We start from the raw sequence: 25,493 nt of genomic DNA, 5'->3' as shown, positions 1-25,493 counted from the left end.
TGTATCTTGTTCTGAATACAGTCTTGGGCACATCTCTCTCCATGATTCTCAATTGGTAGTATCCTAACCTAAGGTCGACTTTTTAAACTACTACTACTCGTTGTAGTTGATCGAATAGGTCGTTGATCCTTGGCAAAGGGAACTTATTCTTTATTTCCACCTTATTAAGTTCCTAGTAATCTATGCACATCCTTAGACTCTCATCCTTCTTAAATAATATCGGTGCTCCCATGGTAATGAACCTAGTCTAATAAACCCCTTCACCATAAGCTCTTGCAGTTGCATCTTCAACTCCTTCAATTCAGATGGCACCATTCAATAGGATGCTCTATGTACAGGAGTTGCTCCCAATTCCAAGTCGATTGAGAACTTGATTTCCCAAACAGGTGCCAACCCTAGAAGATCATTGGAGAAAACTTCTGGGAACTCCACGTCGACTGGAATCCCTTTTACCGACTTTTTTCTGTTGGTTTTAACACCACTTGAACTAGGTATGCTTCTTGGTACTCACCAGATATTGCTTCCAAGTTTCAAAATAGGTTTAATAGCACAGGGAGCTTCCAAGGTCATCTCCAGAGGGAAAACTTTGTCAACACAATAAATCAAGCAAAAAGGTTCAGATGAAAAAGAACACTAAAAGATGGTAACATATGGACATTCGTAGTTGGATGGGTTTAAGGTTACTTATTGTGAGAATGGGACGAACTATGTACTTGGAATTTGTACAATTTGTAGGATGAGTTTGTATTCAAACATTAAGAATGAGGGACTATAATTACTCTAAAGGAAATAAAACATGAATTCAAGTTAAAATGAAAACTGCTTTTGCACTCTTTAATTTATTGGAAAAATGAGTTGATGAACAGAAACTAGTTTAGAATACTCTCCTGCCATTACTTTTTCGATTCCCCAAAGGTTCTAAACTATTTTCTCTAGGGACACAGGGTTAGGGTTTCCTAAACCATCGAGATGTTGGTCACGGGGTGCATCAACTTGTATCAAACCAGTCATAATATTACAACATAAACTCAGAAAAAACATGCAATCTCATATTATAGCACCAATAAAAATAAATCCTTCACTATTTTAATCATCCTTTTCATTCTAAGACCCTAGGGCTGAGGGATCCTTGATTATTTCAAAGTCCTGATGTTTCATGAGTCTATAACAGGTCAAGAACAAGAGATCCTTCAGAAACCCACAGTGAATCAGGAATGAAAATACAGAGATAGAGTCTTGCTAAATATCACAGCAACCAATAATACTCAGAAGAAGGAAGAAAACCTCATTCCCTGCAACCCTAGTTGCAGAGATTAGCCTAGAATCATCCTGTAAAAGATGATTCCAAAGCTTTACAGAAACCCTAACAAAGCAACACTTGTAATAGAAAGCAAAAGTAAATTAGAAAACACTGCAAGAATAGCAAATAATTGATGCCCGCATCCTTGCGCCTCGACCCCTTTTATCCTCACTTTCCTTCACCATTTCTCCCTCTCTCTCCTTTAACCGTCACCTTCTCTTTATCTCCATTCTACCCTTTGGAAGAACTCGGCTTCTTAGCAGGAGAAATGTAAAGGGTTTGAGTGGTTGAAGGGCTTAATGCTTCAATGGACTCAAGGCTCAAAGGCTAAGTGGGGCTCGGGCTCTTGGGCCTTCAACATCTGCACAGTTAAACCTTCATTAGCCCATGACAAAAAAATAAGCAAGTGTTGAGAAAAATAACTCTTAAACTAACTTCACAGCCCATGAGACAAGGTCCATTTTATAAAAGTATAACATTTAATCATATTTGTATGACCAATCAATCTCAACTGCCTTACTTTAAACAAATATTTTAACAAAATGTCCTCACAATCACACCCCCCAACTTGCCTTTTGCTAGTCTCATAACAATGATGGATAATATTTTCAAACCATCATGCTTTTGTTCCCTACAATTAAGGTCAACTAATCAGTCAAGGCAGTGATGCAAATGATAAGTCCACAGAGAAAAAAATTGTTTCAAAAAGAAGGGGTTTATGCACTGAATTCATCCAATAACCAATTTGAGTGAGAATTAAAAAAAATGGGTGTTGCTGTCTACTGGGTGATGAAAGTGGGTATAGATTTCAAGGTTCGCCACCATAAGTCATTAATTGTCTCATAAATAGAAGATGCCTAAGTGAGATCTTTTTTTCTAATTCAAAACCATTGTAGTAATGGCTTTCATGCTACAACTCTTTAAAAGATCCTTTTATTTGTTCAAGAGATCCCGGAAGCAGGCAGCCTTTTCTGCTGCACTAAGTGTTTTTTTGTCTTTTCTTTTTTTTTTTTCTTCTTTTTTTTAGATCCCTCGCTTGTCCCTTTTCTAGAATACGATTAAATACTCACTTAACATTCTTCCTAAGCCATTAGGATATGGTTCATTAGAGTCTCAAACAGTTGCTTAGTATGATTAGGCTAATGACCAACAAAGTGTTTTCCCCAGTAATCAAAGTGTTAGTGTAAGCAGTACTCAACAGGACCCTTTGAGTGAAACACGGACTTTTCTTGGTGTAGAAGACATGCTCAAGGAAATAAACCCCTATCTTGACCCAAATTTTCATAAGTGATCAAACTCCTCTTTTTCATCTAGTCTGATCAAGGCGTGCAACAGAACAAAGGGAGCCAATGCTACTAGTTATAAATCAATCATTGACAATGCTTCTGGTAGGTCATTATGGTATGTAATAAATATAGAGAAGGATCAGGCATGTAGACTAGTTGGATCCTCACCCCTCTCCCCCCCCCCCCCCCCCCTAAAAAAAAAAAACTTAAGATTAGCATTTGTCCTCAATGATACAAAAAAAGCAGGAGAAACAAGGATCAAAATAATAATAGCAATGAAAGGACTAAAAACCTGAGTGAAGATGAAGGAGTAAGGGAGAAAGGAACAGAACATGAAATACGACCTAGCAACAACCTTATTAATAGCAGTATGTAATGGAAAAGATTTAAGCAACCAAAGATGCAATGGTGCTAAGAAAATGTAGTGTGGTTTGTTTAGATGAGAACGATGAAAGAAAAGGTTTGAGCCTTAGTCCATTCACTTTAAAAATGTTACCATTCTGAGGGCTAAGGAGTTCCACAGCCCCATGAGGAGATACAGATTTTACCAAGTAAGGGCCATTCCATCGGAACTTTAATTCTCCAGGGAAAAGATGGAGTCTGGAATTATATAGCAACACCTGCTAGTCTGGGTGGAAGGATTTCCTCTGGATGTGACTGTCATGGAAGTGTTTCATACACTCCTTAGACAACTTAGAGTTGTCATATGCATCCCTTATGAGTTCGTCATGTTCATCAATCTGCAATTTTCTTGATAAACTAGCTTGGTCAGTGTCACAATTGAATCGTTTAATGGCCCAGTAAGCTTGGTGTTCTATTTCTACAAGCAAGTGACATCCATTGCCATACACCAATTTGTATGGGGACATTCCCATAATTGTTTTGTAGGCAGTTCTATATGCCCAAAGTGCATCGGATAACCTCACAGACCAATCTTTTCTATTGGGATTGACATCTTTCTCAAGAATGTGTTTTATCTCCGGATTTGCTAATTCTGCTTGACCACTGGTCTGAGGATGATAAGGTGTGGAAACCTTGTGATGGATCCCATATTTTTTTAACAAAACAGTGGAAGGTTTATTGCAAAAATGGGTCCCATTGTCACTAATTATAGCTTTAGGCATACCAAACCATGTAAAAATATTTTCTTTAAGAAATTTTAAAACAATCTGATGGTCACATGTTCTTGAAGGTATGGCTTCGACCCATTTGGAGACATAGTCAACAATAAGCAAAATGTACAGGTATCCAAAAGATAAGGGAAATGGTCCCATAAAGTCTATAAACCAACAGTCAAAAATTTCTAGAATTAGAATGGGTTGCATTGGCATCATATTTCTTTTGGTAATGCCCCCAGTTTTTTACAAGGTTCACAAGACTTACAAAAATTGTAAGTGTCCTTGAACATGGTTGGCCAATAAAACCCACTTTGTAAGTTTTTGCCACAGTTTATGAGCTGGAAAATGCCCACCACAGGCTTCAAAATGGCAAAAAGTAAGAATGGCAGAAAACTCATCAAACATATCCTAATTATTTGGTCAGAGCAGTATTTGAAAAGATATGGATCATCGTAAAAGAAAAACTTAGTTTCAGCTTTCATTCTTCTGATGTCCTGTGCTGTCAAATGGGCTGGAGTTTGTCCTGTCACCAGAAAGTTCATCAAGTCAGCATACCATGGTAATATTTGAACTGAAAGTAATTGGTCATCAAGAAAAGTTTCAGAGATTGGAGGAGTTTGGACTGTTGAATTCAAAGTGAGGAGAGACAGATGGTCTGCTACAACATTTTCTTCCCCTTTCTTGTCTTTTATTATGCTGTTGAACTCTTATAATAAGAGGATCCACCTGATGAGTCTTGGTTTTGCATCCTTCTTGGTCAACAGAAACTTAAGTGCAGGATGGTTAGTAAAGATAATGACAGGATAAGAAGCAAGTAAGCCCTAAATTTCTCCAGTGCAAATACTATAGCCAGCAGTTTTTTTCCTGTAGTAGAATAATTTTTTTAGCACTGTTTAAGGTTTTGCTGGCATAGTAAATAACAGAAGGTAATTTATTTTTTCCCTGGCCTAGTGCAGCCCCAGCAGTAAAATCACTGGCATCACACATTATTTCAAAGGGTAATGTCCAATCAAGAGGTTGGATTATGGGGGCAGTAGTGAGAAAAGTTTTTAACTGGACAACAGCACTTTGACACTCCTCAGTCCATGTGACATTAACATCATGCATCAATAAATGGCATAAGGGTTTAGAGATTACACTAAAATTTCTAATGAATCTCCTATAGAAACCATCATGCCCTAAAAAAGATATGATATCTTTTACATTTTTAGGCACAGGTAGGTTTGAAATCAATTCCACTTTAGATTTGTCAACTTCAATACCCCTTGCTAACACAATGTGTCCAAGGACTATTCCCTGTTATAACATGAAATGACACTTTTTCCAGTTTAGCAAAAGTTGTTTCTTCTCACACCAGGCCAAAACAATTTGTAAGTTAGTTAAGCATGAATCAAAAGTTTTCCCAAATATTGAGAAATCATCCATGAAAACTTCAACTATGTCATCAATCAAGTCACAGAAAATGCTCAACATACACCTCTGGAAAGTGGCAGGGGCATTACAAAGGCCAAAAGGCATTCTTTTAAAGGCAAAAGTCTCAAAAGGACAAGTAAAAGGGTTTTTTCTTGGTCTTCAAGGGCAATTTCGATTTCATAATATCCAGAATATCCATCTAAAAAAAGTAAAAATCATGCCCAACCACTTTTTCTATGATCTGGTCTAGGAAAGGCAAAAATGGTCTTTTCTAGAAGCTGCATTCAGCTTCCTATAATCTATGCATATCCTCCAACCAATTGTTGTTTTGGTAGGTTTTAATTCCTCTTTGTTATTTTTCACTACAGTCATACCAGACTTCTTTGGTACCACTTGAATGGGGCTAACCCATTAGCTATCTACAATAGGGTAAATAATACTTATGTCTAGCAATTTCAGGACTTCCTTTTTTACCACTTCCTTTAGTGTAGGATTTAATCTTCTTTGCATTTTCCTAGAAGGTTTAGCCCCTTCCTCTAGATAAATTCGATGAGAGCAAGTCAGGGGGTTTATATCTTTCATGTCAGCAATGGTCCATCCAATGGTAGACTTGTGTTGCCATAGGACCTTATGCAACTTACCTTCTTGCTCAGCTGTGAGCTGGGATGAAATTATAACTAGGAAAGTTTCTTCAGGACCCACACATACTTTAGCTCCACTGGTAATGTTTTTGTAACACCCCGTATTTTTTTTAGTGTATTTTTAATGAAGGAATTATTTTTATTGATTCAAAATTTATTCTCTTGTTTTAAAAAATTATTTTTGAAGTGCTTTCTTTAAATTAATTATTGTTATGTGTTTAAATTTCTTCTCGAATTAAATTAACTTCTTGTTGCGTTTAATTATTTATTTTATTTTAATCACTGCGTTTGAATTATTTTATTTCACTTGTTGTTTTAAAATCGTTTCCGTTGGATCATTTTTTGTGACCCAAGATGTGAGGATTGGATCTCATTTCTTTCCCTATATTTTCTCTTTCCACTTTTCTTTTCTTCCTTTTTCTTTTTTCTTCTTTTCTTTTCTCTTCTTTTTTTTTTCTTCTTTATTCTTTCTTCCCCTGGCTCTCCCGCATGCTGCAACCCCCTCCCTCTCTCTCTCCGTCCGATCCTCCTTCTCACCCCAGCGCCACCGTGCGCTGGCGGTGGCCGACACTGCTCAGCTTCCCAGCACCTCCACCCACCGGCGACCTCCCCCTCATATTTCCAACCCCAGCCGCGCCGCCGTTATCCTCCAAGCACCACACGAAGCCGCGGCATTCCTTGCACCGCTGCGCCGCCGTCGCACCACCTCCGGCCACCATCTCTTCACCACATCATCCTCGACTTCCTAGCAACCCAATGGACCCAACCACACCTCCGATCTGTCACCGGTGAAGCCCCACCATCAATATTTCCGTTTTGGGTGTTTTTGCACTACAACCGCCTATTATGCCGCCACCCACGGCCAACCACCATCACCACTAGCTTCACCGACATCCCAAGGCCCTACCCTATCAATCTCGGGTCTTCGTTTGCACCCGTTCAAAAGTGGGTCTTTGAGACCCTCGGCCACAGTGCATTTGGCACTGTTTTGTTGCTGCGTTGCCGCTTCTAGCAACTCCGTGATCTTTCAAAAATTATATTATAGCATTGTAAGTATTTTTCCAAAGAACTTTTGATATTTAAATGTATTTCTGCGCTAATTCATATTTACTGTGAATTTATTGGTTGTGCCGGACTGAGTCCGAGGAGTAAGGGGATCGGTTGGATTGGATGATGGAGTTGTTTGTGTGAGATTGGTTTATGCTAGGAAATTTGTTGGCTGTTTCGGGTTTAAATATTGGTGTTTTGAGTTTGACGTTGTTCATGGTGAATATTTGGTGATTTTAGGAAGTGATGATATATTTTTGGATTATTGGTTTAGTGTTTTGGAAATGTTTAGAAGGGTTTGTTGGGGCCATTTAACATCTAGAAGTGTTGAGATATTTTTTTTCCTGTTGTGGAGTTGGGAACGGAGAGAGAGTAGTGTGTAGTGTTGTCTTGGTTAAATTGTTTACGATTGCTTGGGAGTATGAGCTGCTGAAATAAGTGTGAGTTAGTGATAACCGGAGTTGACATTGGTTATGATGCTTGTATTGGACAATACTGAGATTGGTATAGAATATTTTGGGTCAAAGTGTGGGCTGTCCAGATTGTTATTTGGTTGTTTGAGTTGGATTAAACTTGCTGAATTATGGTCTAGAAATTGGGTCTTAAGTTGTCTAAGACCAATTTTGTGTTGTTGGACTTTAATATTTAGTTTATATTATTTTTATGAATAGGTGACGAGACGGATAGAGACCGCATTCAAGTCATAGATGACGCACTGCAGGAGTCAGGTAAGCGGGGTTTCTATGCTAGGCCTTACACGAATTATTTGAGACTGAGGTTGATTTTCTGAAAACTTTGCATATTTTTGTGGTGAAATGAGAACTTTGGAAAAACAAAACCAACCTCGGTCGTTTATTTGCATACTCATGAAATTTGTACGAAAAAGAGAAAAATATCTTCTGACATGCATTGTGTAGACATGAGCTAAATTCTGTCATGTGATTTTTGAAATCTGAAAAATGAGCGATATTGAGTATATGAAAAGTTGTGCATTTATTTGAAAAGATGTTCTGGCTTTTGTGTTCAGTGTGTGTAAACTATCTGATTCTGTTTTGATACTTTGTATTATTTTGATATAACATCTGAAAACCTTTGGCATGGTGTACTGGTTTTCATATCTAAATTTGTCTATGCTTTGCTCTGCTCTGCTCTGTTATGCTCTGCTCTGTTTGGGTTAGTACCAACTTCTCTGTCTCTGAGTGCACCCACTTTGGAAACAAAGTGGTTTTATTGTGGTCTTTCCTGTATGCACACTCAGTGCTCCGAGAAGAATAAAGGAAAGATTTCACCTCTGTCTCTGTCTGGTTTGGCCACCGGGGTTAGCACAACCCTACCACGGGGGTGAAACATGGTCTCTGCTCTGTTTGATGCTCTGTTTGGATCTGATGATGATACTCAGTTTATGTTATGCCAAAGTATTATGGGTTTTACTTGTTTTAAAACCATCGCTCTGTTACTTTTGAAAGTATGTTCTGTTCTGCATGATAACTCTGGAAAATATTTTGTTCTGCATGCTATACTTTGTAAATGCTCATGTTTGCACGCTAGCATATGACTTCTGCTTACTGAGTTGTTGATAACTCACCCCCTATCTTCATAATATTTTTCAGATGATGTGGAAAGTCCAACTGAGGACCTGGATTAGATTGGTGAGCATGTTTAAGCTGGGAGAGGATGTTAGAAGAAGGAATTCTGATGTCCTTTAGTTTTAATGTCTTTTAGATTTAATTTTATCTTGGGCTTGGGCTTAATAAGACTTTTGAAGTTATTAGTTTGATTTGTTATGACTACCGGGAGATTTTTGGACTCCTTAGTTTATGTTGCTGTAGTAATGACTTTGTAGAGTTTCAATGTGGTTATTTAGAGTACTTGAGATTGAGTTTTGCTAAAAAAGTTTTGGAGTTTTATTTTTAGTTCATGTTCTTAAGTGACAGATAATAATTCTCCAGGCCAACCGGGCTTGGGGCGTTACATTTGGTATCAGAGACAGGTTTGAATTCTGCATACTATAAACCTTAGAGGTTTAGATTTCTGTGGGTTAATAGGGTGTAAAGATTTCAGTGTAGGAACTTGAGGAATTTAAGGATGATCGTGTGGATATTTAAGTTTGAGATTCTAAAAAAAAAAAAAAAAAAAGAAAAAAAAAACCTTGTGATTGATTTTGATGGGATTTGAGGATTTGGATTTTGCAAATTCTAAGAAATGATTTTTATAACATATCAGGTTTTAGATTCGGTAAGCTTATTCTGTAGGATGCATGACATGACTTGGAAATGATCTAAGGTTCAGCTTTTGAAGTTGACCTAAGTTTGATCGAAAGATAGGTTTGAGGTTCTGCTGACTAAAAACATTTGAGTTTTGGATATCCGTGGGTTTAGGAAGAAACTTCAGATTTGAGGTGTAGATTTGTATAGAATAAGAGCTGATTTTGTGAATATTTAAGGTTTTAAATTTTGCAGACTTTATGATTGAGTTTTGAGATTTTGAGGTTTAGAGATTTTAGATCCGACAAGCTTACTTTGTGGACTATAAGAGATAATGATTTTTTTTTTTGTGGTTTTGATTTTAAAGATGTACTGGAGTTTAGAGCGATGTTGGGTTTACAATATGAGATGATAGGAGTGACTACATGAGTTGGTTAAAGATGTGGCTAAGAATGGGTAAAATCATGTGTGCAGTACCAGAAAAGTTTAAAGGTTTAAATGGAAATTATTGTTTTTATTTATTTATTTAAATTGAATTTATTTAGTTTTGTTTGATTTTATTCTATTTGAATTGAAATTATGTTATTTTATTTATTAAGTTTATTTTATTTTGTTCATTTCGTTTGAAGCTGAAAAGCGGGTTAAAGATTAAATTATGGCAGGAATATGGTACGACTGAGAACGCTATTGTTATATTTAGCAGAGTAAGCTTGAACTTTTATAGACTTGGTGTGCATTTATAATATCAAGGTTTGAAAGGAATGGCATAGTCTGGGTGATCTATTTGGGGAGTAAGATATTTGAGATTTTCGATTTCATGGATGTATGACACGAGGCTTTAGAATAGAAGATTGTAAGTTCAACAAACTTTAAGGATAGACTTACAGAAATTTCAACAAAAGTTTAAGGTTTTGCAGACTTTAGGAAATGATTGTTATCATTTATTGTTTTAGATTTTGAAAGCTTCGGGAGTCGATTGTTTTATTATTCGATATAAGTTCATCGATCTTACAGATTTCGGAGAATGATTCTGGTATAATTTAAGGTTTTAGAATTACAGATTTGACGGACTGAATGGAAATGAGATTTAAGTTTTTAATTATGCAGGCTTGGTGTGCTAGCTGGATTTATTTTGGAGACTGGTTAGTATGTGACCATTATTATGGGGTTGATCGAAGTTAAGTTATTGATATAGGAATTTTCAAGGGGATTATTTCTTTGAGGATTGAAGATATTGGTCCAGTTTGGATAATAATTGTTATTAATTCGAGGTTTTAGTGACAGGTTTTGGGATTAGATCCATATTAGATTTAAAGATAATAGTTGGTGCAGATTCAGAAATGAATTCTTGGTAAGTTTGAGGAAAGTGTGTAATAGTTCATGGTTTTGGAGATCAAGAATTTTTCTACCAAATGTGGTGAAAGTTTTCTGGTTAATAGGTGATGAGCTACCTCGTACTCAATGGTGTTATGTTGTGATATAATTAAGGATTCAAACTTTGTGTTAATCATAAGGAATTAGTGGTGATTTGAAAATTTGATAAAGATACTTGTAATTAGAGATTAAACTTTTGGTGGTGCGGAATTAGGATATAATTCTTGTTGATTTTGAGGGAATAGGTCTGGATGATGGAAATGTTTATTGATGGTTAACTTTGGAAGTGGCTAATAGGTTACCAACTTGTAGAATTCAATGAAGGTTTGTGAGTTTTAACATAGGAGTCGATTAAGGTTAGCGCAGATCGTGTTACAATAATAATAATTATTGGGATTAATTGGATGTTGTATTAAGGCTCTTGTGAAAAGATGAGATTTTGGATAGCATAGCCACCCTAAGAATACTGGACGTGTTATGCCACTGGGGGACTTATACGAGTATGATGGAATTGCCTATGCAAAGAGATTTGAGTGAACATTACTCCTGCTTGTTGGGAGTTGTTGATGGCATGATCCTTTCGAGCGTGTTTTGGTTTGTATCTTCTATCCTACTTTAGCGTCATGTTTGACCATGCAAATTTCGAGGACGACATTTTTTTAAGGGGAGAAGGATGTAACACTCCGTATTTTTTTTTAGTGTATTTTTAATGAAGGAATTATTTTTATTGATTCAAAATTTATTCTCTTGTTTTAAAAAATTATTTTTGAAGTGCTTTCTTTAAATTAATTATTGTTATGTGTTTAAATTTCTTCTCGAATTAAATTAACTTCTTGTTGCGTTTAATTATTTATTTTATTTTAATCACTGCGTTTGAATTATTTTATTTCACTTGTTATTTTAAAATCGTTTCCGTTGGATTATTTTTTGTGACCCAAGATGTGAGGATTGTATCTTATTTCTTTCCCTATATTTTCTCTTTCCTCTTTTCTTTTCTTCCTTTTTCTTTTTTCTTCTTTTCTTTTCTCTTCTTTTTTTTTTCTTCTTTCTTCTTTCTTCCTCTGGCTCTCCCGCATGCTGCAACCCCCCCTCCCTGTCTCTCTCCGTCCGATCCTCCTTCTCACCCCAGCGCCACCGTGCGTCGGCGGTGGTTGACACTGCCCGGCTTCCTAGCACCCCCACCCATCCGCGACCTCCCCCTCCGGTTTCCAGCCCCAGCCGCGCCGCCGTTAGCCTCCAAGCACCACATGAAGCCGCGGCATTCCTTGCACCGCTGCGCCGCCGTCACACCACCTCCGGCCACCATCTCTTCACCACATCATCCTCGACTTCCTAGCAACCCAATGGACCCAACCACACCTCCGATTTGTCACCGGTGAAGCCCCACCATCAATATTTCCGTTTTGGGTGTTTTTGCACTACAACCGCCTATTGCGCCGCCACCCACGGCCAACCACCATCACCACTAGCTTCACCGACATCCCAAGGCCCTACCCTATCAATCTCGGGTCTTTGTTTGCACCCGTTCAAAAGTGGGTCTTTGAGACCCTCGGCCACAGTGCATTTGGCACTGTTTTGTTGCTGCGTTGCAGCTTCTAGCAACTCCGTGATCTTTCAAAAATTATATTATAGCATTGTAAGTATTTTTCCAAAGAACTTTTGATATTTAAATGTATTTCTGCGCTAATTCATATTTACTGTGAATTTATTGGTTGTGCCGGACTGAGTCCGAGGAGTAAGGGGATCGGTTGGATTCGATGATGGAGTTGTTTGTGTGAGATTGGTTTATGCTAGGAAATTTGTTGGCTGTTTCGGGTTTAAATATTGGTGTTTTGAGTTTGACGTTATTCATGGTGAATATTTGGTGATTTTTGGAAGTGATGATATATTTTTGGATTATTGGTTTAGTGTTTTGGAAATGTTTAGAAGGGTTTGTTGGGGCCTTTTAACATCTAGAAGTGTTGAGATATTTTTTTTCCTGTTGTGGAGTTGGGAACGGAGAGAGAGTAGTGTGTAATGTTGTCTTGGTTAAATTGTTGACGATTGCTTGGGAGTATGAGCTGCTGAAATAAGTGTGAGTTAGTGATAACTGGAGTTGACATTGGTTATGATGCTTGTATTGGACAATACTGAGATTGGTATAGAATATTTTGGGTCAAAGTGTGGGCTGTCCAGATTGTTATTTGGTTGTTTGAGTTGGATTAAACTTGTTGAATTATGGTCTAGAAATTGGGTCTTAAGTTGTCTAAGACCAATTTTGTGTTGTTGGACTTTAATATTTAGTTTCTATTATTTTTATGAATAGGTGACGAGACGGATAGAGACCGCATTCAAGTCATAGATGACGCACTGCAGGAGTCAGGTAAGCGGGGCTTCTATGATAGGCCTTACACGAATTATTTGAGACTGAGGTTGATTTTCTAAAAACTTTGCATATTTTTGTGGTGAAATGAGAACTTTGGAAAAACAAAACCAACCTCGGTCGTTTATTTGCATACTCAAGAAATTTGTACGAAAAAGAGAAAAATATGTTCTGACATGCATTGTGTAGACATGAGCTAAATTCTGTCATGTGATTTTTGAAATCTGAAAAATGAGCGATATTGAGTATATGAAAAGTTGTGCATTTATTTGAATAGATGTTCTGGCTTTTGTGTTCAGTGTGTGTAAACTATCTGATTCTGTTTTGATACTTTGTATTATTTTGATATAACATCTGAAAACCTTTGGCATGGTGTACTGGTTTTCGTATCTGACTTTGTCTCTGCTTTGCTCTGCTCTGCTCTGTTATGCTCTGGTCTGTTTGGGTTGGTACCGACTTCTCTGTCTCTGAGTGCACCCACTTTGGAAACAAAGTGGTTTTATTGTAGTCTTTCCTGTGTGCACACTCAGGGCTCCGAGAAGAATAAAGGAAAGATTTCACCTCTGTCTCTGCCTGGTTTGGCCACCGGGGTTAGCACAACCCTACCACGGGGGTGAAACATGGTCTCTGCTCTGTTTGATGCTCTGTTTGGATCTGATGATGATACTCAGTTTATGTTATGCCAAAGTATTATGGGTTTTACTTGTTTTAAAACCATCGCTCTGTTACTTTTGAAAGTATGTTCTGTTCTGCATGATAACTCTGGAAAATATTTTGTTCTGCATGCTATACTTTGTAAATGCTCATGTTTGCACGCTAACATGTGACTTCTGCTTACTGAGTTGTTGATAACTCACCCCCTATCTTCATAATATTTTTCAAATGATGTGGAAAGTCCAACTGAGGACCTGGATTAGATTGGTGGGCATGTTTAAGCTGGGAGATGATGTTAGAAGAAGGAATTCTGATGTCCTTTAGTTTTAATGTCTTTTAGATTTAATTTTATCTTGGGCTTGGGCTTAATAAGACTTTTGAAGTTATTAGTTTGATTTGTTATGACTACCGGGAGATTTTTGGACTCCTTAGTTTATGTTGCTGTAGTAATGACTTTGTAGAGTTTCAATGTGGTTATTTAGAGTACTTGAGATTGAGTTTTGCTAAAAAAGTTTTGGAGTTTTATTTTTAGTTCATGTTCTTAAGTGACAGGTAATAATTCTCCAGGCCAACCGGGCTTGGGGCATTACAGTTTTTAATTCCAATATTGGAATTTCTTCACTTGAGGGCCTAGTTGACTCTGAAATGGGGGATAGAGGTTCAAATTTAGGCCTCCATTGGATGTCACTCAGGCTCCCTACAACAAACACAATAGGGATGTCATTATCCTCACTTAATAGAAAATTTTCGAAAGAGTCATTTTCAAACAAATAATCTTCAGAAAGGACTGCTTCCAAAGCATTAACTTCTTGCATCTCCTCCAATTCTTAAGGTTGCCTACACAAGTTAAAAATGTTTAATTCCAAAGTCATATTGCCAAAACTCAATTTTAAAACCCCACTCCTACAATTTATAATGGCATTAGAAGTGGCTAGAAAGGGTCTTCCCAAGATCATTAGTGCAGAAGAGACATTAGTCTGGGTAGTCAATTTCATATCCAATACCACAAAGTCCTCTCGATAGTAAAATCTGTCTACTTGTACTGACCTATCAGCCAATTGCATAATTATGGAGGTAGGTTTTAGTTCACCCAACCCTAGCTGCTCATACACACTGAAGGGTAACAGATTTACCCTTGAACCTAGATCTAACAAAGCCTGGCCAATTTTTGAGTTTTCTTTGGTGCAAGAAATGGTTGGTGAGCCAGGGTCTTTGTATTTAGAAGGTGTGTGGTTTTGAATAATGGTACTAACTTCTTCAATGAGAAAAGATTTTTTTTTAACAATCATATATCTTTTGACAGTGCACAAATCTTTCAAAAATTTTGCATAAGTTGGGATTTGTTCAATGGCATCTAAAAGAGGGATGTTGATTCTGACTTGTTTGAAAATTTCCAGAATCTCATATTTTTGTTTTCCTTTATGCAAGGAAATCAATCTTTGAGGGAATGGAGCAGGAACAATACAAGCAAGAGTTTCAAAGTTTTCAGCAATTACCTAACCATCCAGTTGTGAATCATTTTTCTTACCTGTGTCACTAGTGCTGACCTCAGGTTTGTCCAAAATCTTACCACTACTCAAGGTTGTGATGTGTAACGCCCCATCCCCGTGGGTCTAGAGAGTTAACACATGTCACCTAAAATCATCTACCGTAACGCCCCGACCCCGAGGGTCCGGAGAGTTAACTCAAAACACCTGATAATCAACTCCAACATATCTAATACTCCTCCAAAAGTTCCAAATCCAACGTAAACACTTCAAATTTAATTAACCACACATATTCGTATATAAAATCCTTAATAGAATAACCCCAAAAATTACCAACTTCTCTACATGTCACTTAAACTCACATTTCAACAATATAATTATAAAAAATCACCAATATCCATCGAAAGCTTTATATTCTTAATCCACTATTCTAAAGTCATCTCACCCAAATCTTCACAGTCCTGATCCTCAGTTGAAATATCCAAAAGTCATCTGAAAATATTGGAGATAAGAGAGGGTGAGTTATCAACAACTCAGTAAGCAGAGAACATATACTAGTATGCAAACATGAGCATTTACTGATTTCATAATGCAGAACAAAACACTTTTTATTTTCAGAATGCAGAGTCAAAATATGTTATCAAAAATATCAGAGCGAAATTTCAAAAATATTATTATTCAAAATTTCCTTGGCACAACATAACTGAAACATCATATCAGAACAAAATTCCATGTTTAACCCCCGTGGTAGGGTTGTGCAAACCCTGGCCACCAACCGAGCAGAAACATAATGTGAATCTTCCCTTATTATTCTCGGAGCCTCGAGTGTGTACATAGGAAAGACTACGTAGAAAACCACTTTGTTTCCAAAGTGGGTGCACCAGAAACAGAAAAGTTGGTACCAACCCAAACAATGGCCACAGTTTTACACCCGTGGTAAGGTCAGAACAGAAACAGAATGTCATGCCAGATGTTTCAGAAATCACATCTTATCATATCAGAGTACAGAACATTTTCAGAACAGAACAGAATCAGATCACAAAAATATAATTTATGCACAAAATTTCTTATTCGCTATCTTTTACACAGTTCGGAAGCAATGTCAAAATAAGCTCATATCTACACTAGTCATGACAGAAAATATTTTTTTCTTATACAGAATTTCATGGGTAATGCAGAACAAATAACTGCGATCGTTTTCAAAATTTCCTTTCATAACAAGACATGTACATTTTCAAAATTGACCTCAGTCTATTTTATTTTTATGCAAAATCTAGCATAGGAACCCTGCTTACCTGGACTTCTTAGCTTTTTAGAATTTTTCTCAAAAATGTCGAGTCGACTATAAATCGTCACCTATAAAAATAATCACGTAATTTTTGTAAGTTTTCAATCAATCACGGATTTCGTTATTTAAGCCTAAACTCCTAAAATAACCTATTTTAATTCCTCAAAACTTAAAACCCTCATAATCCCAAAATATATGATCAATTCCTATATTATTCGGTATCCAACTTGATCTCTGACTAAAATATTAAATTCTAACTTATTTACTCTTGAAAAATCAAACTATCAAATTTAATACTAAATAGAATAATTATACCAAAATATTTTAAATTATATAACAAACTAGATCATACTAAAATAAAACATTATCGTTTACTTTTTGAAAGAAAACCTTGTGTAATACCAATTTAAATTACTTGAAACATCACTGTAAACATAAATATATTAGAGATTACTAACTCATATTAAGAGTTTAAAATACCTTAACGCAACTTGTAGCTCACAGGGTAACAACGTAATTTCATTTAATTAAACAGTACATTACCCAAGCTTCAGTAGAGACTTGCTAGTTGAAAACAGAAAAAACACGCTACGTAAAAACAAAACGGCAGTTTAAGAGGCAGAGGCTCACCGAGAGATTGAGAGCTCGACAGGTGGTGAGCTGGGCGGTTGTCTACAGTGGTGAGGGCGGTGGTTACGACAGTGAAAAAAAAAACAGTTGAGCACTGGTACAAAAGAGAGAGAGTGATGAGCGAGCGAGAGAGAGAGAGAGAGAACAGTGGGAGTCATAGCACGGAGACAGAGTTTGACTTACCGAGGGTGGTCACGGCGGACCTGGGCGTGCGACCGGCATCTTCTGGTTGTTCTCGCTTGAGGCTGAGCAGTTGGGTGGCGGCGCTGGGGTTCTCTATGGAGGAAGGCTGGTGCTCTGTTTTTCGGTGGTGCAAATAGAGGCTTTTCCGTGAGGTGGGGGTGGCTCTCGGTTTCGTGTGGCTGAGCAGCGGCTAAGCAGAGGTGTTACGGTGCAACGTTGGGCGTGGGTGAGCCATGGCAGGTGGCACCGAGGAGTTGGGTGGCTGCAGGCGTGGCTCTGTTTTGGGTGTCTAAAACAGAGGATTTCCGTGGCTTGCAACAAGGGCTACGGAGGCGTTGGGCCGCGGCTTCTTGTGGCTGAGGTTCCGCGTGGACTGAGTTCAGGGAAGTAGCAACACGTTGGCTTGGCTGTGGGAGTGGTGGAGCTGCTGAACGCCACCGAGACTTACAGTTTACGGCCAGCGACGACGGGGAAAGGGAGGGCTGGGGCTTCCGTGCGTGGAGTTGCAGTGGCTGGGTTGTGGCTACTTGGAGGTGGTGAGGCGGCTGGAGTGGAGGTCTCAGTTTAATATGGATGGCTGAGAGCGTGAAGAGAGGGCAGCGGCACATGAACTAGGGTTGAGGATGTTTAACATATATATATATATATAGAAGATATAAATAGTAAATAGAAAGCCTAGAGGAAGGGGATGAAAAGGGCATGCACGAAAATGGCAAACGGTTGCGAAACCATGCGACGTGTTCTGGACGCTTCCAAGGGACAGGGCTCTTTAGCCAAAAATAAAAAAAAAAAGTAAAAAATAAAAAATAAAAATAATTAAAGTCCAGCAATAAATAAATTAAAGCAAAGAGCAATTTAAATGTAAACAATAATTAATATCAAGAAAACACGTCAAAATAAATTTCAAAACTTAAAAATAAAAAATTAAACCAATGAGAAACACGATAAATTTAAAACAAGAGAACCAATATTTAAAATTAAATAAAAAAATCCTTTTATTATTAAAAAAATACACTACAATACGAGGTATCACATCTACAATAACATTTTTAAAATAAACCAGAGTTTCCATAACATATTAACCCATTTATTCAACACAAATATTCATGCTCCTACATAAGGGCACATCAGAAGTATCTCAATAATATACATAAATATTTCCACAAAGACTATGAATATCCATTACTCAAAATACCCAAGCCACATAAAATATCAACATTACCAAAACAACTCTTCAAAAAGTCCTTGTACCATAAGGCACTTAGTCTTCTATAATCAACAAAACCTACAAGTACTCCCTATTTCTGACTTCCAGCTGTTACATCAAAATTATCTGAAACATATTATGGAGATAAAGGGTGAGTTATCAATAACTCAATAAGCAGAGAACATATACTAAAATGCAAATATGAGCATTTACAGAGTTCAGAATACAGAACAAAACACTTTTTATTTTCAGAATGCAGAATCAGAACATGTTATAAAAAATATCAGAGCGAATGTTCAAAAATATTCTTATTCAAAATTCCTTTGGCACAGCATAACTGAAACATCATATCAGAATAGAATTCCATGTTTAACCCCTGTGGTAGGGTTGTGCAAACCCCGGCGGCCAACCGAGCAGAAACAAATTGTGAATCTTCTCCTTATTATTCTCGGAGCTCCGAGTGTGTACATATGAAAGACCACGCACAAAACCACTTTGTTTCCAAAGTGGGTGCACCAGAAACAAAAAAGTTGGTATCAACCCAAACAAAGGCCACAATTTTACACCTGTGGTAAGGTCAGAACAGAATAGAAACAGAATGTCATGCTAGAGGCTTTAAAAATCTCATCATATTATATCAGAGTACATAACATTTTCAGAACAAAACAAAATAGAATCTAATCACAAAAATATGATTTATGCACAATTTTTCATATTCGCTCTCTTTTGCATAGTTCAGAAACAGAATGTCAAAACTTTGCTCATGTCTACACCAGTCATGACAGAAAGTACTCTATTCTTATACAAAATTTCATGAGTCATGCAGAACAAATAACTGAGGTCGTTTCAAATTTCTTTTCATAACAAAACATGCATATTTTTCCAAAAAAGTAACCTAAGCTCATTTTATTTATTTTTATGCAAAGTTTAGCATAGGAACCTCGCTTACCTGGACTTCTTAGCTTTTTAGAATTTTCCTCAAAAATACCAAACAAATATTAATCATCACCTATAAGAATTACGTAATTCCCGTAAATTTCAATTGAACATGTATTTCAATATTTAAGCCTAAACTTCTAAAATAACCTCTTTTAATTCCTTAAAACCTAAAATTATCATAACCTCAAAATATAACATCACTTTCTAAAATCATCAATATCCAACTTAATAACTCTAACTAAAACATTAAAACCTAACTTATTTACTATTGAAGACAAACTATAACGTTTAATACCAGATAATATAATTATCCCAAAATATTTTAAAATAAACCATAACTATTCTTTTAATAGACTAAATCATATCTGAAGTGTAAAAATAACATTACACCATTATCGTTTACTCTTAAAATAAATCTTTACTTAATAATATGTTAAATTACTTAGCTGATTTCTGTAATCATAATTAAAATAATGTTAATAGTATTAAAAATTTTAAAGCACATTAACACAACTTGCAGTTCAAAGGGTAAAAAAAAAAAAAAAAAAAAAAGGTAATTAACGATATTAGTGTAAAATATGGCTTAGAAGCATGCAAATACACTCACGACAAGAAAACAAATTCTTTAAATGAAAACAGAGGCTACTTACGCGATGGAGGTTCATCGTGAAGAGTGGAGCTGCGACGGAGTTGGGTGCAGTGGGCGGCGGTGGTTACAACAGTAGTGCACTGCAGGAGAGAGAATGATGAGGGAGAAAGAGAGAACAGAGAGTGAGAGATGTGCGAGAGAAATAGAGAGGGAGATAACCATGAGGCAGCAAGGCTGAGATGGTGTGAGGCGGATTGAGCTCTTGGAGAAGGACGGTTGTAGCAACTCAAGGTGGGAGCAGTGGCTTTCTGTGGCCCTGCGGTGGTGAGGAGTACAACTAAGCGAACTAGGTTGCGCTCACGTGAAGACATGCGGTATTATGTGCTACCGACACCTTGCATCCGGTGGCTTGCAATGGGATGCTCTCAGAATAGTCCAAAGAGGTGGCCTGCACTACTAGTGGGGACGCCGGGAAGGCTTTGCAGTGGCTATTTTCCGTGCTTGGAGGAGCAACCGTTTGCTCTGTTTTTGGGTTGTAAAAATAGAGGAGGACTTGTGGTTTTACAAGGGCTGGGCAATGGCCAGAGACGATTGGGAGCGGGAGAGCTGGAGCTTCCATGGTGCTCAAGTGGAGGTGGTGCACGGCACAACGTTGAACGAGGGCTGAGTCAAGAACGTGGAGTGGCAGTGGTGCACGGTTATATTTTCCTGGAGGACGATCACGCAAGGGCTGTGTGCATGGAAGGGATGGCTTCAAAAGGGTGCGGCTTAGGGTTTTCGCTAGCGGCAGCGGAGTGGAGATCTCGGTTTGACACTTCTATGAAGAGGAGGACGAGCAGTACTGATTCTAGGGTTAAGGATGCTTAACATATGTATAAGCTATAGTAGGAAACAGATAAAACCTAAAGAAAAATGAAGGTGGGACATGCATGAAAATGGAAAACGGAGTGAAACCGTCCAACGAGGAGGCTAGAACCATTCCACAAGCCTGGGCTCTTTAGCCTAAAAAAAAAATGTAATCGGCCCATGGCTTGGATCAAGTATGGGATTAATGCATGGGCTTTTTCCTTTAGTTTTGGGCCTCGACTCAACCTAAAAAAATACACTTGTCTCATATGTTTTTCGAGTGAAGATCCACTTGGTCCATTAAAAGATTTTAAACCTAATTATCAAACCTATTAAAAAATTATAATCAGCCAAAAATATCTTATGCCCGAACTCTCTTCCAAAAAAGTTTTACTCTCATTCCCAAATGGGCTTTTCATAACTATAAACCCAAAAATTTTGTAAAGTGGGCTTGGCTGGGCCCGGGTGTTACATCCTCCCCCCCTTAAAAAAAATTTTGTCCTCAAAATTTACTACACCACAAGTCAAGTCTAATATGCCAATCCTTCATATTTTCAACAATCCTAACTTTCTAATATTCCTCAACTCAGCAATCTCCAAAATGCAAGTGTCGATTTCAAATGCGATTTCGAGTCCAAACCTAAAAGTATGAATCTTAACCATAGATTTGCAAGCCCTAAAAAAATAACTAAAAGAGATCTAAACCTCGCAAATAACTAAACCTCACAAATAACTAAAAGAGAACTCCCAAAATAATATTCAGAACCTCCGAAGAATAATACAATCAAAAGTTCCTAACTTAAGTCCTAAGTAACTTCAGTTCACAAAATTCTGGAATCCATAGAAAATCTACTTTCAACCATAAATTTTCCTAAACTTCTTGCTTCCAAAACAAAAACTAACCCATCAAACACCTAAAGCTAGAGAAGTCTCATAGATATAAAATATTGTGTCTAAATCCCTTTGCAAACCTCTTCAACCAAACTTCAATATTCTAAGCTATACTACTAGACAAGTTCAATGCAAGCACGATTAAACCCAACTAACTAAAACATAGAGCTTTCCAGGAGAAAAAGAGTGTGGTACCTGTGATCTCATTGTTGTCGTCCTTAGTATCTTTAGATGTTAGTGCAAACACTCGGGCCGGTCTCATCCTACGTTGATTATTTCCCTTATTTGTCTATTGGGAAACTGGAGGTGGGTTAGGCTTCTTGTTGTCTGACAGAAGCAAAGGACATTCCCTGATAAAATGTCCAGACTTTCCACATCGAAAACGCATCCTCATTTCCTTTCTACACTCTCCAATGTGTGCACTATTACAAAATTTATAGAAGTTATTCGATTGATTTCCTTGTGTCTGCTTTTGCCCTGAGCTGCTCCCTTCATTTCTCTTTTTCGTTGGCCCTTGATCCATACTCGAGGATCCTTGTGGAGTAGCTCTCTTTCTAGTTTCTTGCAATTCCATACCTCTCTTGATATTTTGCTCTACCAACATTGCCTTGTGCACTAACTATTAAAAACTCTGAATCTGCAAGACCATTACCCATTCATATATCTGGAAATTCAGACCTTCTTCAAACTTCCAGGCCTTCTTCTCTTCATCCGGAATCAAATATGAGGCGAAACGTGATAATTCCGCAAATTTTGCAGCATACTGGCGTACAGTCATGGTCCCCTGTACCATGTTGGTGAATTCTCAAACTTTGGCTTCCTTGTCCGCTTTAGGGAAGAAACGATCAAAGAAATTATGCTTAAAGTGAGGCCAGCTAGCTACTTCTGTCCCTTCAGCTTCCCTAATGGCCTTCTCAGAATTCCACCACCTCTTCGCTTCCCCAATCAATTTAAAAGCAGTGAATCGTACTTTCTGCTGATCAGTGCACTCCAAGACACTAAATATCTCATCCATGTCTTGAATCCAATCCTCCACTACGTTTGAATCACTCCTTCCATCAAAAGTGGGGGGATGGGTACGATTAAATTGTTCGAAAGTGCATCCTCCTTCACTATTGTTACATTGACGACCCAGAGAATTCTGCGCGAGATCATCTATTAGTTGATGCACCGCTACTCGGAGTACTTAAGAAGAACCCATGTTTGCTTCCCTCTCGTTATTGGCTGCATTCAAATCTGATACATTTTGTTCCCGGCAACGAGGTGGCATCTTGAGAAAATTTAAAACTTTACTGATTGTTTTAAGAAAAGTATAGAGTTCATAAATAAAAAGTGGCACCTGTAAAACAAGCATATAGTCTAAACCCTAAGGAGTATGAATTCAACTCATAAACCTGTATAAATCCTATACATTGAAATCCTTCCCAAAGTCTGCAAATCCTAAGACCTTATCTACTATAGTATGCAAAACTTCAAACCTTAAATATCCACATCATCAACTCTTAATCCTCAACTTCCTAGACCTTCAAATATCCAAAAACTTCATAAGTTATAGTCTGCAGAATCTCAAACATTGGCTCTGATGGCATTAGTAGCCTTCACATTAGCTCTTTCTACCATGCCTTGGGGCTGCTGTCCTTGAGGGTTAGGTTGAGGTTGGGCTGTAAATTTTCCTTTTTCCTGGGCACTCAAAGAGGTGGTTACTTTGGTGAGTGTCCCTTTTATGCCATTTATGGCTTGAGAATTTTGGTTGTTAATGGTGGCTTGCCCTTGCATGAACTGTTGTAGGTTAACAATGAGCTGTTGTATAGATTCCTCCAAGTTCTTTTTCTAAATGAAATGGGGTTGGTTAGGATATTGGATAGGTCCTTGGGGTGGTGCTGTATAAGGCATGTAAGGCTTGTGGATGAAAAGGTTTTGTTGGTCATTCCTCCAACTGAAGTTTGGATGGTTTTTCCAACCTGCATTGTATGTGTTAGAATAAGGCCCAGAAAATTTTTCAGAAATCATGTTCATAGCACTAGATTGATCTAGTAATACCTCCTTAAAAGCAGGTATGGTGGGGCATGCATTGGTATTATGCCCCTGGTCATCACATATTCCACACTTATCAGAAGTATGGGGTACAACTTGCATTTCATTGACCTTTTTCAGTTCAATAGTCTCTAAATTTTTTGAAATTAAAGCTATCCTAGCATGCAAATCATCAACTTCCTTAAGGTTGTATTTCCCACCCCCAATTATGCTCCTCACATTCTTAGGCCTATCCCCAAAATCAGAGACATCCCATGACTAGGCATTCTTAGCCAAGTAGTCAAAGTATTCAAAAGCTTCTTTTGGTTCTTTATAGAACTCACCATTACACATGGTCTCAACAAATTGTCTCGTTTTGGGTTGCAACCCTTCATAGAAAAAACTAATAACTCTCCAATGTTCATACCCATGATGAGGACAAGCATTCAATAAGTCTTTAAACATTTCCCAACATTGATAAAAGTCTCACTATCTTTGTGCCAAAAATTCATGATCTGTCTTTTTAGGGCATTTGTTCTATGCATGGGAAAATTTTTTTTAAGGAACTCAGTCTGCATTTCCTACCAAGTTCCTATGGATCGAGGTCTTAAAGAGTGCAGCTAAGTTTTAGCTTTATCTTTTATAGAGAAGGGGAACAGTTTTAACCTTATTACCTCCTCTGTACATGTCCTATCCATAAATGTTGAGCACACCTCCTCAAACTCCTTAATATGCAAATAGGGGTTTTCAGACTCCATTCTATGGAAATGGGGGATCAAGGGTATCATCCAAGGTTTAAAATTGAAGTTATTGGCATTTAAAGGTTGAATGATGCAAGAGGGATGACTAGTTCTAATAGGTTGTAAGTACTCTTTCAGTGTCCTATTTTGATTCAAAACTTAATGATGCACATTGTCCTCCATGTTACTCATATTTTCAAATGATGACTCAAAAGAAATAGATGAAGTTTCAATGGATGCAATTGATTCAGTCCTAATTGATCTTGATGCTTCATCTCTAGCCCAAACAGATATGCATGCTTAAAGAACAAACATACCACCTGGAAGAAAAGAGTAACATGCACTCCCACAATTAGGCAAAAGGAAGGGCTTATTACCTCACCTATGAAGAGGTTCACAAATTCATTTGTTTTCCTCTTTTCTTTCTTTTTTTTTTTTTTTTTTTTTTTTATTGCAAGTAAAAGACTATGCTTCACTAGTTGTCCCCAGCAACAGCGCCTACTCACTCACCAGATATTGCTTCCAAGTTTAAAAGCAGGTTTAATAGCACAAGGAGCTTCCAAGGTCATCTCCATAAGGACAACTTTGTCAACACAATCAATCAAGCAAATAGGTTCAAATGAAAAAGAACAGTAAAAGATGGAAGCATATGGACATTCGTAGTTGGATGGGTTTAAGGTTATTTACTGTGAGAATGGGATGAACTATGTACTTGGAATTTGTACAATATGCAGGATGAGTTTGTATTCATATATTAAGAATGAGGGACTGTAATTACTCTAAAGGAAATAAAACATGAATTCAAGTAAAAACGAAAACTGCTTTTGCACTCTTTAATTTCTTGGAAAAATGAGTTGATGAACAGAAACAGTCAACTTAGAGAAAATAGTTTAGAACCTTTGGGGAATCAAAAAAGTAATGACAGGAGAGTAAATACTAGGGACGCAGGGTTAGGGTTTCCTCAACCATCTAGATGTTGGTCATGGGGTGCATCTGCTTGTATCAAACCAGTCATGATATTACCACATAAACTCATAAAACACATGCAATCTCAGATTATAGCACCAATAAAAATAAATCCCTCACTATTTTAGTCATCCTTTTAATTCTAAGACCCTAGGGCCAAGGGATCCTTGATTATTTCAAAGTCCTGATGTGCCATGTGTATACAATAGGTCAAGAACAAGAGATCCTTCAGAAACCCACAATGAATCGGGAATGAAAATACAGAGATAGAGTCTTGCTAAACATAACAGCAACCAACAATACTCAGAAGGAGGA

The 25,493-nt window shown here is 37.5% G+C and overlaps 1 non-coding gene across 1 annotated transcript; it reads left to right on the top strand.

Moving 5' to 3' along the window:
- Positions 1–23,896: 23,896 nt before the first annotated feature.
- LOC121243798 lies at positions 23,897–24,003 on the top strand. The gene has a single exon (XR_005936283.1). It is a non-coding gene; the product is annotated as a small nucleolar RNA R71 (small nucleolar RNA).
- Positions 24,004–25,493: the final 1,490 nt, after the last annotated feature.

The sequence above is a fragment of the Juglans microcarpa x Juglans regia genome, chromosome 8D (assembly GCF_004785595.1).
Source record: "Juglans microcarpa x Juglans regia isolate MS1-56 chromosome 8D, Jm3101_v1.0, whole genome shotgun sequence".
In the NCBI taxonomy this organism is placed as follows: Eukaryota; Viridiplantae; Streptophyta; class Magnoliopsida; order Fagales; family Juglandaceae; genus Juglans; species Juglans microcarpa x Juglans regia.
This window is presented reverse-complemented; position numbering and strand designations above follow the sequence as displayed.